At 39.7% G+C, this 11,658-nt stretch overlaps 1 protein-coding gene across 9 annotated transcripts in view; it reads right to left on the reverse strand.

Annotated features, from left to right (window-relative positions):
• CHCHD3 (coiled-coil-helix-coiled-coil-helix domain containing 3) overlaps positions 1–11,658 on the reverse strand; it is a 325,632-nt gene that overhangs the window by 115,427 nt on the left and 198,547 nt on the right. The gene's annotated exons all lie outside the window — the stretch shown is intronic.

Here is an 11,658-nt window from a genome sequence, read left to right on the forward strand (position 1 = left end):
GTGAGGCTGTTATTTCAGAGGGTGGGGACCTCCCCATATCACCCCAAGTTAGAAAAGTTCTTAATGTAGGAAGATTTGTTTAGGGAGTGCTGAATTCATGTCTGACTAGGAATTTTAAGAACACACCAAGTATGGAATTATTCTCCCCCTTGTGCCATGTACCACGTTTTCCCCACACGAGTAAGGGCCGCCTGGCTCAGCCCATGGCAGGGGGTCTGCCTGCTCAACCTCCCGCTACTGGTTAGGAGAACCATTTGCACGCTGGCAGGTCCTTGTTTTGCTACTTACTTTGGCGTCAATCTCCTGCAGCATGTTGAAAACAAACAAACAGTTATTTAACAGTACAAGTACTGATTCTTCCTAACGTCCCAGAGAAATCTGGTAGATGGTATCTATCTAAATGCAAACCAAAGAAGGCAATAGGGAAAAAAAAACTAGAGGACTTGCTTAACTTGGGACAAACTAAAATGCCACTTTGCTATTACAGTTGGATAGAAGATTTCAACAGACATTTCATGCTGTTTGAAATCATATGAATACATAAGAACAAATACAACATCAAGATGAGATAAAAAATACATTCGTATGTAAGTAACTATCCATGGCTCCTTGGTGCAGCACAATAAAGGCCCCGCTCATTTGTCAGGAATATAAAAGAAAAAATGAAACGAGCAAAAATTTTCTGACAGACAAAACTGAAGAAAATATACATGCCTATGATGTAAAGAGAAAAGGCTTTTCAAATTCAGCATACACACACAAACACACACAGAGGAAAATATGGGAAGAGGAGACTAATGAGAACCTACATAAAACACACATCATAAAAACCAAGAGAAAAAGCAAATGACAAAGGAAAAGAAATTCCAGCGTATAACTATTAATGTTATTAACACAGACTCTTAAAAAATAAGCCACTACCCCCACAAAAGCCCAAAAGAAAAACAGAAAAATGACATAGACTAGCAATTCACTAAAGAAATACAAATATCAATCAAACACATGGAAAAAATCCAACTGCATAAGAAATTTATAAAATGCACATTAAAATAATGAGATTCTATTACTCATCTATCAAATTGACAAAAATATAAAATCCTAATACAGTATTGGCAAGGATACAAGAAAACAGCCTCTCCTATACACTGCTGGTTGGAACGTAAATTGGTATAGCCATTTTTTAAACCATTTTCACAAAATGTTAAGTCTTAAAAATGTACATATGCACTGAGATTTAGAAACTTTTCTTAAATAATTATGGCAATATGCAAAGATGTTCATTATAGGGTTGTTTAGAATTACAAAGAAACAAAAACAAAAAACAGTCCCATGGTTAAATATTGGTATGCAATAAAATCTATGTAGCTATTAAAATAATTTTATAGAATATTCAATATCATAGGGACAAAATATCCTAATTTAAAAAAAAATTGACTATGAACAGTAAGGAGAGTATGGGCTCTCTCTTTTTTAATTTTTTTGCTAGGGAAGAAAAAAAAAAAAAAAAACCCAGAAGGATATTCACTAAAATATCAACAGAGGTTACAAGCAGGGTGGTTGGCTAATGGGTGGTTTCTAGGCCTTTACGTACCTGTTGAAACTCATAGGATGGTATATTGCAAAGAATGAATTTAACTGTACATAAGCTTCAAAATGTGAATACAAAGTAAACATTCTAAAATTTAGAAAATAATTGTATATTAATACATGGATGTGCATATGTGTACGTGTGTATGTATTTGTTAATTTTCATTGTAACTTGGTTAATATTGCTTCCAGAAATTTAATCCTAAGAAATGTATACAACAATTTATATCTAAGAAAATGCAGTGTTATTTAAAGCAACAAAAAACTGGGAACAACAGCAGTTTGGGTAAATAAGGTGTGGCCCAACAACAGGAGTTTGATTATAAAGATTTTGGTCCAGTCATATGATCAAACATTAAACAGGATCAAGAAATAATGTTTTGGGGATCAAAGTGGCAATAACAATCGAAAGATTAGATGGGAACCTTAGGAGGCAGTGAGTTTACGTTAATGGGAAAGAACAACTCGGAACCGAGGCTGAGAATGGCTGTACAACCAAAAAATGTAATCAGTGTCACTGAATTGTACATGGACAAACAGTTGAGCTGTTTCTACATGTGCAATAGTGGATGTTTTGCTGTGTATATTCTCACAACAACAGAAAAAAAGGTTAAACATACACAAAATAAAGAATATCACCCGTGAATACTGTGCTCCTTTAAAAAATCATCTATATGAGACCAAATGGTCAACAATTCATTTAAAACAAAGATGATGAGAATATAAGTGAGGCAGGGAAACTCGATTAATAGAAATGGAACAACCAGAATGGAGATATTGAGAATGTTCACACATTTGAAGAAGATAACCAATGTCACTGAACAATCTGCGTAGAAATTGTTGAATGGGAACCTAAACCACTGGGTAAACCTTTACCAAAAATACAATAAAATATTAAAGGAAGAAGTAATGTTTTAATAGAATCATTAATGACATGAAAAACCCAAAATATTAAACGGGGAAAAAGTAGGTCATAAAATAGCATTGTATAGGAAGTTCCTAATTTTGGTTCAGAAATTGGGGGAAGGGGAGTCAGAGGGCAGGGGCAGGGAAAGTTGAGTGCTTCGTTGGGTAGGAATGGGAAAAAAAATGTAAAGTACAGGCAGGCCCAGTTTATGAACGCCTGACTTTGTACAACCTGCAGTTATGAACCAACCCTGTAAAGCCTGTCAGGAAAAAATTGACTCAGAGAAAGCTGGAAAAGGATGAGGGACTGACTGTTCAAGATGCTCTAGCGTTCCTCCTCTCTACGGTCCCCGCCCACTGACAAATCCAGAGCTGCAAGGCTCCTAACTACTGGATGTGCAGCCATGTAGTCGGCCACTCGGTGGCGTGCTGACTGGCCAGGCCCACTGTGCGGGGCGAAGGAGCAGTACTTGAGGATGCAGACCAAGGGGCTGGCCCTTTCCGAGCTCTTAGGGAGGGGGGTACTCGTGGGCTCTCGGCTGGCTGCTGTGGACCATGGCAGGGTGCACCATGTCACAGAGGCCTACCCACCTCCAGCATTCACCCAAGGACACACTGTGACATCTGTGCATGCATGAGAAGCTCAGCCTGTCACGGGAGCCCAGGAGCCTGAACACTGTGTACCTCCAAGTGGTGGCTGCCAACAGCTGGGACGTGGGCACCGCGCTCTACCTGCTCTCTGAGCACAACCTGTCAGTGTGCAGCACTGGGAGCACAGCCTGGCCTGCATGGGGCCCCTTTACCCAGCTCCGTCCCACCCCAACCTGCTGGGTGCCCCATGCTATGCAGCCCAGGACCATCGCAGCACCTCTGCGCTTCTGTCTCCCCTACCTTACCCATGAGGGATTTCCCTATTGCAGTGGTTCTTGGCCTTTTGGTGGCTGGAGGGTGGTGGGGGCAGTCTTAAAAGATTCCTAACCTCTGTATGTCCATATGGCATCCCAGGTCCATGGAGAATTTCGGACTTGGGTTTCCCTACGTAGCCTCTTCCCAATCCTTGGGCCCCAGGTTCCTTCTTAGTACCTCCTGGGCAACACTTATTCCCTTGCATCTGAGGCAGGGGCTCAGAATTAGTGCATGGGGTTGACAGGTCTTGTGAGATCATGGGGGTATGATCCACTTGGCCCCAGCACCACCCTACCCATGCCCCCAACCCTCCTTGCCTCTGTGGAGGAGGGTTCAAAACCCAGCAGAAATGCAGCCCATCGGTACAACGCGGATTTTTTAGTTTCGAGTCTGTAATAAAGTATCTAAACGGTCTCAAAGATTTTACAGAGTGGAATCTTCTAAGTATTTTGGGTAATGTTTGCCCTGTAGGTATCTCTTCAACTGTGGAGAAGGTACATACAATAATTCATAATAACAAATGGGCCCTACTTTGCAATGCTCATCAAACCACTATTATTATTATTATTATTACTGTATTATGTTAAAGATGTTTTAGTGTATCTGTATTTCTTTAATTTTTTTCATGCATAGAAAAGTATACTATATACTAAGAAAAACATTTGACTAACTGACGTTAGACACGAACATACCTAACTGTTCCAACTTTGATACAAATTCAACTTAAAGACACACTTAGGAACTGAACTTGTTTGTAGTCTGTGGACTGCCTGTACGTCAAGAGGCCTTCAGTAGTTAAGGTATGCAACAAACCCTTTGCCCTCAAGCTGAATTTCAACACACAGGAACCCTAGAGGACACAGCAGAACCGCCCCACAGGGTTTCCAAGGCTGCAGATCTTTACAGGGGCAGACTGCCACATCTTTCTCCCACAGAGCAGCTGGTGGGTTTGAACTGCTGATCTTTCAGTTAGCAGCTGAGCTCTTAACCACTGCTCCACTAGGTATTGTCTAGTAGGATATTTTTCTTATGTGGACTGCTCCGTCTTCCAAATTTTCTGTAGTGAACTTTTATGATCAGAAAAATATTTTAGAAATATTGATATCATATATACTTATTCTTGACTATGAGATGGGAAAGTAACATGATATAGAATCTAATAGGGTGGACTATTAAGTAATTAAATTAACAGCCCAAAAAGAATTTGTTTAAACCTAAAGAGTTACTCATGGCATGGAAACTACTTCACCTACTAAACCCTTAATGTATTATTACCTGGTTCTCTATGCCATTCAGTGTCTGACATTACCCACTTTGGCCCTTAAACATTTGCACTAAATAACGTTTCTTTTGTTCACACAGAGTTATACAATGAAATTAAAAAGGGCAAAGAGAAAATGTAATAGATATTCCATTATGGCTACTTAGAAAACACTAAGTGCTAGAATTCAAGGCTACAAGCTCACCAGCCAACAAATTTAATTGTGAATACCTGATTGTAAATAAAGAATGTACCGAGACACTTTCATTTTCTAACCAGTAATCCTTAAAATTTTTCAAAGCAACAAACCAAAAGGTCATCTATGTATATACTAAAAAACCAGAGAGAGAGCTACTTCTAAAGACCTGGTAACACCAGGCTATAGGCTAACATCACAAATCTCTCCCTAGACTGCAACCAGAATCAATAGTTTGAGATCCACTGGGGAGAATAACAAAGCAAGAAACATGGCTGCAACACTGTGGTGGCACATTGCTTTGAAACAGTTAATGTGCTGCTGGGAGGGAAAGTCACACGATATGAATCCTCAACCTTAAATAAGCCTTGAATACATCGACTAAGCTAATGGCTGCTGCAGATGGAGAGTCACATTCAACTGAAAAAAAGGCAGTAAACCAACTACAAGGCAATAAAACTTGGCTGTGTAACTCTCCAACAGACATGGAATCACGGTAATTGAACAAGTAAAAACAAAGAGGATTATGACATAGAAAAGGCAGTAATATTTATAATCAAATAAATAGAAACACACTATTTATTGTTATACTAGAACAGTTTCTTAGGGAAAAAAAAGAATATAAAAATTTTCCCCATCTCCTGCTTGCTGTTTATTCCTCTCACTAGGAGAAACGTGCACTGCTTGGCTTTCAGATCTTGCTAGATTTGGGACCACATGATTGGGCTTGAAACTGTGGCAGAATGTGCTTAAAAGATCCTTTTGGAAAACTAGAGCATCCCATAGGCAAGAGAAACAGAGAATAAAGGAAATCAAGTTTTAAAAAGCCCAACACATCAATGTTTTGATGTTTTAACTCAGTGTTTGTAGTTAGATTAAAAATGAAGTGTGTATGTGTTGGTATCCTTCATGGTATCCTTTTCAGAAAGGACTTAAACGTGCTTACAACAAAGGATAAAATAAGGTTCAGAGAAGAGAACAGTGGGGTTGTGGACAGGACATACTGTCTGATAGGAACTTTACCTTCCCATGTGTATTTCTAGGTGAGTCTTCATAGCACAAACTTTTCAGCATAGTGGCTCAGCTGTCTTAGCCCTGGGTGCTCCTGTGGACTCAGCTATGGTATGGCAGGGTGTGCTGCAGTGGGAACCCAGTGACATCATAGTCACTTAGCTCAGAGGTAACATTGTTACTTTGTACCTCAAGTATAAGACATGTGAAGGAAAGATTCTGTGCTATGTCATTTTAGATGACAAAGTTCCTTGAAATGTCAGTGTTCAACTGTAATAGCTCAAGGTAGAAAACAAATCAAGTATCTACTCAATTTTCCATGAGATGGTACTATGAAGCCAGAGATTACTAGGACTAAGAAAAGGCAACAACTCTATAAGTCAATCTAAGTAAGAAATCCCAACAGCTGCATTATTCTAAATCCTGTAACAAATCTGAAATATACATATAATGTACTGGGGCAGATTCAGTTTTCACACTGATGGATTATCTGCAGTGGGGAAATTATATTATCTATCTAGAAGGAGCCCTCGTGGCACAGTGATTAAGCGCTTGGCTGTTAACTGAAACGGCAATTTGAATCCACCTGTCTCTCTGCAGGAGAAAGATAGGGCAGTTTGCTTCCATAAAGATTACAGGGTTGGAAACCCTACGGGGTAATTCTATTCTGTCCTAGAGGGTCACTATGAGTCGGAATCCACTCGACAGCAATGGGTTTGGTTTGGGGTTCTATCTATCTACCTACCTACCTTTCTTTCTATCAACCATCTATCTACCTACTTTTCTTTCTATCATCCATCTATCTACCTACCTACCTTTCTATCATCCATCTACCTACCTTTCTATCATCCATCTACCTACCTTTTTATCATTCATCTACCTACCTACCTATCATCCATCTATCTACTTTTCTATCATCCATCTATCTACCTACCTTTTTATCATTCATCTCCCTACCTACCTTTCTATCATCCATCTATCTACCTACCTACCTTTCTATCATCCATCTAGCTACCTACCTTTCTTTCTATCATCCCTCCCCCTACCTGCCTACCTATCTATCTTATAGCTCATATAGGCAGATCAGACAGATGAGAGCAGTTTAGAGATTTATTCCTTGTCAGAACTACCTAAGAGGTACAATCTAAAAAAATTATATTTGGAAATAAAACAAAGAGAAAGAACTGAAACATCAAAGGGGGCTGAACCATAAGCTTGTAAGGCACTACTACATTTAGAAGCTGTAGGACATGATCACTGTGAATATCAATTACCTGTAACAAAATAATTAAAAGTAGCTGAATACTAGAGTTTAGTTATAAATGAGAAATCACATAGGGTTCACTGAGCCTTTACCAAGTGTCATTAACAAACTAAGAATTATACTTAAAGCACTGTTTCCCAAATTACACCAGAAGGTGACCTTCAAAAGGGACTCATCTAAGCGAATGTAAATGATGACCAACATTTTATCAAATTTATCATACTTTCCAATGGCTGGTTAGAGCATAAGCATCAGCTATGAGAAAACCCCAGCCTGAAATGTCAAACTAGTGATGTCCACTAACACAGTAAGACTTGATGCAGCTTGAACACAGACCAGAGAGGAAGGACAAAACCCACTCTTCCAACAGACTCTTAATCACAAGTCTAGAATACAAAGCCAAGCCCCTGTATTTGAACAAGTCAATTTGTTTTTTGTTTTCTTCCCTTGAAGAGTTTCAAGAACGCTGGTCTACATTTCAGCCTTTTCATACTGATAACATGCTGGAAACAGCCTGAATACGTCCTCTGCCACTTTCTGGCATATCTGCTTATTCTCTTGAAATAAGAAAGCAAGGACAAAGATAAATGGTTTTGAAATTAAAAAGTAAAGCCAACCATGAATAAAGAGAGGAGGTTGTTAGACTACGTAAACTTAGAACAGAAAGCATTATGGTGGTGCTCTGCTTTAAATTTTTCCAGGAGTTCTGTCATTATATTTGTGCAGCTCTTGGGACTCGATAAAAGGAGCAAAATTAAGTGCTAGACGAAATCAGAAACCCTGTTTCAGAGGGACCAAAATAATTTAAAAATTATATATTTACTTTTCCACTTTTCTAGTTTACTATCATAATTCAGAACTTGCTAGCACTATGGCACACCAGGACATTCAGCTGGTGAGGACTCAAGAGACTCAGATGTATATCCTGGCTCTGCTCATACCCACCTGACCACGCACTGCCCGGCCCTAGCACCCTATCCATGTTCCAAAACCCCTCTTGAATGTTACTTCCTTCAGGTCATTTTTGCTAAATCATACTGCTACTGCCTCTCCCACTTTTGCACCTTAATAGGACCTTTCCATGCATCTCTCATGGCACCTGTTTTCTCACTTTGCCATGTCTTATAACTGTGTATGTACCAGGTATCCCTGTCTTCAACTGTAAGCTCTCTGAAGACAGGTAAGTGGTTTTAATTATCTCTAACTCTGGCTCAACTCGGGTCTGTACCTTTCACAAAGGAAATACTTGGCACATGGTGGCTGAACTGAAAGGGAACTGTGCTGAGAAGAGTGTGTAAGAAGCAGACACAGCTTCTGAGAGGCAAGTCTGTCATCATGCCTACAGTCCTCTTCAAAATACAGCCACACATACAGTGTGATAATGCGTGTGCATGTTACTTAGGGTAAGCTTGGAACTAGGTGCCACAAGCATTGCATCCAAGAACACACAGCCCAGGGAGTTATCAGCAAGTTTCTTACTGGACAAAATCCAGAGGTGGTCACTGAGGGCTTCACTCACCCATGTCCAGATCAACAATGATGCTTTGCTAATTACACGAGTGTTGGAAATGGGATTTTCTTAGGGAAAACGGTCCATTAACTAACATGATAAATGTTAGATATGGGTTCTTATCAATAAAATGAGAGCTTTCAAAAAGATAAAAGGGTTAGCTAACACATTAGATACTCCTGTACCTGCTGTATAAACAGGCTATGAGAACATAATGAGACCTGTAGCTTTAGGGATGGTACCTCATGCTTGACGCCTAAATTGTCCTGTATCCAGTCACTGGTTTTAGGCAGGGTTTCTCATCTTCAGCACTACCGACATTTTGGGCTGATAATTCTTCAGTGTGAGAGACTGTCCCTTGCATTGTAAAAGATTTCTCAATAGACTAAACTACCCTGTTTAGTAATGTTTATCCATTAGAGGCCAGTACCACCGCTCCCCACTTTGAATTGTGAAAACCAAAAATGTCTCTAGACATTGCCAAATGCCCCCAGGAAGGCACCTGGCTGAGAAGCACTGGTTCAAGTGGATTATTGGTTATCTGAGACCAACTATAAGTAGTCTTGTCTGCCTCAAGTGAACATCCCACGCAAAGAAAACACTTGAAAGGACAGAGTACAGGTTGTATGAATCATTATATACCTGCTTACTAATAACTTTTCATTCAATAAATATTTGTATGTATGGTGGGATTAGGTCTGTGACTCCCTTGAGTTATAACCCAGTAGTAGGCTCAACTACCATGGTATTTTCAATCACCTCATATGCATGTGGAAACTGGACAATGAATAAGGAAGACCGAAGAAGAACTGATGCATTTGAATTATGGTGTTGGCAAAGAATATTGAATATACCACGGATGGCCAAAAGAATAAACAAGTCTGTCTTGGAAGAAGTACAGCCAGAGTGCTCCATGGAAGCAAGGATGGTGAGAATTCATCTCACATACTTTGGACATGTTATCAGGAGGGATCAGTCCCTGGAAAGGACATCAGGCTTGGTAAAGTAGAGGGTCAGCGAAAAAGAGGAAGACCCTCAATGAGATGGACTGACACAGTGGTAGCACAACAGGCTCAAACACTGCAACAATTATAAGGATGGTGCAGGGCCGCACAACGTTTCGTGGTTACCTATAAGGTTATATATATACGTACACACATATATAAGGTCGCTGTGAGTCGGAACCAACTCGACAGCACCTAACAACAAAAGGGTTGAATGGCAAATGGATAATGCACAAAAGCACATGAGTAACTCACGTATACCTAAAGTAATACATCATATGCCTGTGTGAAAGGAAATTGGAAATATTAATCCATTACTTTTGTAATTAAGTTAGAAAAGTATAAAACAGGTACCTAAGTCCACTCTTTTTGATGGCTCCCCATAAAAACAGAATCAAGGCCTACATAACATAAGATTTTGAATCCACATAACTTGTGTTCAGTTCAGACAGGATTGATATTCCGTTGATGTGGACTGGTATGTCCAACTTGTTGTGGTTGTACAACATTTGTTCTGCTTGGCCAGTGACTACGCCATACCTGATGCCAAGTAGTTTATATATCATTCCTGAGAAGGCATATTGAGATTCCATTATAATTTACAAATTCCATGTTACAGAGTAACATGATATTTTAATATGAAAGGTGCTGAAATATATCACCTCAGCAGCTCAGTGTCAATATAGTCTCCCACCATCCATTTAAAACAAGAGCCTGCATCACGATGTCCAGCAGACGAGAAACATGAAGTAGGTGTAGAATCAAAAGTGAAATGTAAAAAAGGGAAAAAACAGTCAAATGAACTGGTAGGATTTCAGAGTTCTCAAGTAAGCAGTTTTGTCTTCTTTAAGGACAGTAGCTGTGGCTATGACTCCCTTATGAAAGAAACAAGTAAACACAAACGTGCAAGTCTAAAAAAGAAGACTATGCCCAACCAAATCAACAACTGAACATAAAGCAAATAAAGTTCCAGAAGATGAAGAAGAACTCTGTGCCACAGAATTCTTAGCAAGCTTAGAAACCTTAAAGACAAGAATTATAATGGAAGAGGGAAAAGTGGGCGAAAGGGCCAGAGTCAATAAAACTGCTGGGTGAGTACATGGACTTAGTGCAGGAAAGGGCTTTCATTATCAAATTCGGCTGCAGGAGAGATTGGTGTTACAACCGGCTGTATGCTCCAGCGTGTGTAAAAGCAGGGTGGCCTCAGCACTCACCCCAGTTATTGTGCACAGAGTGGGGAGGTGCGCTCTGTGTCATGGAACTTAGGTGCAATTATACTAAAATGTCTCTATCTCCTCGTTCCACATTGTGGGGAATACAGCTTCCATTTCCAGGCACTTATATATAATCTTGTTTTACCACGGAGATTAAAAATTGCAGAAGCACTCCGACAGAGAAATGCTAGTTAAACGGCACTCTCTCTGCTGAGGAATCTGGTGACACAGATCTGACAAATAAATTGGACAACAACAGGGAGGAAATTACTGCACAACTTCTGAATTCCTTTTCTTTGTGTTAACTTGTATTTGTTCAATTTAAATTTAGATTTAATGTTCACACAATTGGGACCAATTGGCCAGAGCCTACACCTCTTCTCTTGCAATCTGTTTCACATTCAGAGCCGGAAAAAACACCCAATGATCATCCTGTTGATTTCACAGGAGGTAAGGGAGACACCAAGCTCCTTGTTGGCTAAGGGGAGGGTCTGTACAAGGACCCCCACCTCTTGACCTCAGTGCACGGGTCCATCACGCCCTGACTTATTTATTTAATTCCGGCTTGGCTTTAAGAGAAGAAAATGTAAAAATGACTAATCAAATCTTTGTAGTTACTTTATTACTCCACATAGAGGGATTTTTTTTTTTTATACAAATTTTTTTTTTTTTTCCTTTTTTATTGTACTTCAGGTGAAGGCTTACAGAACGAATAGTTTCTCAGGAAACAGTAGTACACATATTGTTTTATGACATTGGTTAACAACCCCACAACATGTCAACCCTCTAACTTCTCAAC

This window comes from Trichechus manatus, unplaced genomic scaffold (assembly GCF_000243295.1).
Source record: "Trichechus manatus latirostris isolate Lorelei unplaced genomic scaffold, TriManLat1.0 scaffold00097, whole genome shotgun sequence".
Taxonomy (NCBI): domain Eukaryota; kingdom Metazoa; phylum Chordata; class Mammalia; order Sirenia; family Trichechidae; genus Trichechus; species Trichechus manatus.